The following is a 2,798-nucleotide window of genomic DNA, read 5'->3' on the forward strand; positions in this document are numbered from 1 at the left end:
TTTTTTGTTTTAAAACAATGCATTCAAAGAAAAAAAAAAACCAGGACATTTTCAGTTTTATGATTTATGATTGAGTTTTTTGTTTTATGATTTTTTTTCTCATATTAAAGATGTCTCTTCTTTGCAGTGTGGAAGTGGGAGCTTCACTGGTCTGGAGTTTGACATGCCTGTTACACATTATCATGTTGGAATTTGTATTTTCCTTGATTTAAACTGAACTATTAAGGCATTCAAATTAGAAATAACTGAAGGAATCCAACAGTTTATGACACATTTAAGGCTGTCTGCATCATTTCTAGTTTACCTGATGAGTAGAATAAAGCAAATACAGATAAATGCATCAACACTGTTCCTAATTTGCTCACTTTGGTGCAACTTTGAATATTTTTAGATGCATTACGAGTGGCAGGATGAAGAAAACACGTGGAAAGCAAAGCGAAGAGAGAGAAGATCAGAAAATTCACAAGTATAAATAGACCCGCGGGGACACCGTGTGTTGCTTTATTGAGCACTGTTCGTTTCCTTTGTGCCAGCTAATGTCTGTGTTTCTGCTCACAGAGGAGAGTAGAGGAGCCGAGATACCTGGTAATGTCTGCAATAAGACCTTTTCACCACCTCTTACCTCTTCACCTATACTATACGCTACTTCTGTAGTCAAAGTGTGCGTTCATGCTCGCGTGCGTGTGTGTGCGTTTGCATCAGAGCTCTCTCAGAAAGGACCCTGGGACCCTCCTCGACAGTGAGAGCTTTTAGCTCTTCTTCGCTAATGTCCTGAATAATGGCATCTTGATGGAGAGCAGACGAAAAGAGACAGGAGAAAGAGGGAAAGGGTGAGGACAGGGAGAGAGAAAGAGTGCGTCGGGAGGAGGGAGGGGACAGAATGAGAAACCTCTGCATCCATCTGTCTTTACCTCCAGACCTCCATCAGTCAGCCTATCATTATTCCCTCACTATGCCCTTCTATTTTCATTATTCCCTTTTTGTGTATTTTTTCAGCGTGATGATAATCCACATATATCTTGTTCTTGCAAAAAGACACAGTGCCAGTGTGTGTGTGCACATAAGGAGTCCTTACATGACATAGCAAGCCTTTTAGCAAAGTGAAATTTTGATGACATTCAAGTATTATTTGGAAGAAAAAGGGACAATGCTGTTTTTAGCGACATTAGCCGAAGCCACTGCAGCAAATCCTCCAGATGCACCTTTAATAACTGCTGCTAGAAAAAAAATCTACCTCTCTACTTAAAGTGCAGAGGAAAAAGATTCTTTTGTGTGTGCGTCCCCCACTCCACCCACACCTTTATTCTGTACATAATTTGGATCTCAAGATCTAACATAAGTCCACTGAGCAGCAGATCTGATGTCGCCGCTTCTTCAGTCTGTGGCTGAAACAGAAAAGTGGAACTGGGAGAAAACTGTCTGAGGCGTGCGAGATAACGCAGGTTCCTCTTTAGTGCCAAAAAGAAAAGTATCACTTTTTCTGAACCTGTGGTAAATTCCATTTATTGCAACAGTTTTCTTCTTCTTTAGCATCACCTCTCACATTAAAGACGTGTACCCGCTGCTCTTTGACGACAACTAAAACTACAGTTGTGCTGTGACTCACAGAGCCAGCTTTAACATGTTGGAGCTTCTTCCACATGTTTGCCTGCAGACTCTGATTCCTCCACAGTGTCTGAGATTTACTGGTTTCAGGCTGCCTCAGGTGGTGTTTTCAACTATTTCCCTTCCCTGCCGTGGATCCGAGCTCTAAAGGTGACTTGCACTGTGGGCTGTTTGACCACGACTTGAGTTTGGACAGTCAGTTTGGCTCTTTGGCTAAATCCTAAAAAAAAAACCCAGAAACAACAACAACAAAAAAACGAGCAGTGGGGTCAGTTTGATTAAAAGCCTCAGTGTTGCTGTTTGAGTTGTAAGGTCACACTGGGATGTACTGAGTAAACTATAGAGACTGATCATGGTGACTGACCGTGACCGAAGCACACACAGACACACACTTTCTCTTTCACACAGTTCACACAACTTCCACCTCCTATCCCCCCTCTCTCTCTCTCTCTCTCTCTCTCTCTCTGTTTCACTCAAGTCTCTCTCTCTCTCTCTCCCTCATTGAGTCTTCTCGCCCGTTTGCGCGCTCCCGCTCTCGCTCCAGCACCAGGCGCGCACACAACAAACACGAGTTTGGGGGGGTCATCGCCACATCAGGCAAGTAAATAAAAGGGAAGTCAGCGAGTTAAACATTAAAGCGTTTATTTTCAACCCATCGCAGTGAGAAACATGTTTCGTGTCTGTGTTACTGCTGTGGGTTTAAATGACAGCACGCAATTGCCACGATACGCCATCTAAAAAATATATATTTGTATTACTATATTAGTATTTCTAATTATTGTATTTGAAATTCAACAGCAGCTTCTCTCAGTTTGACATTTCTCCCCCGCTGTTTACAGTTTTCAGCAGCAGCACCGTCCCCTCCTCTTCTGTAAGATAAGATCATTATTCTCCACCTATTCTGGCCTCACACTGAGGATTTTTATTATTTTATTAATATTTTATTTTTTGGTACAGGCCAAAAGGGTTTTTTTTCTTCTTATCTCTTCAACTTTCTGCTCCTGTGTCCGGATCTCCCAGATTGGCGCAAATTCGCGTGCGCATTTTCTTAAGACAAAACAATAATGTGGAAGTTAGCAAACTTCTAAATGGCATCACCCAGTGCGCCGTGGCTCAAATAGGTCACAGCTTTTACAGCTTATTGTTAAGTGTGTGTGTGTGTGTGTGTGTGTGTGTGTGTGTGTGTGTGTGTG

The sequence above is a fragment of the Pundamilia nyererei genome, unplaced genomic scaffold (genome assembly GCF_000239375.1).
Source record: "Pundamilia nyererei isolate P.nyererei 1_Seehausen unplaced genomic scaffold, PunNye1.0 scaffold00245, whole genome shotgun sequence".
Lineage (NCBI taxonomy): Eukaryota > Metazoa > Chordata > Actinopteri > Cichliformes > Cichlidae > Pundamilia > Pundamilia nyererei.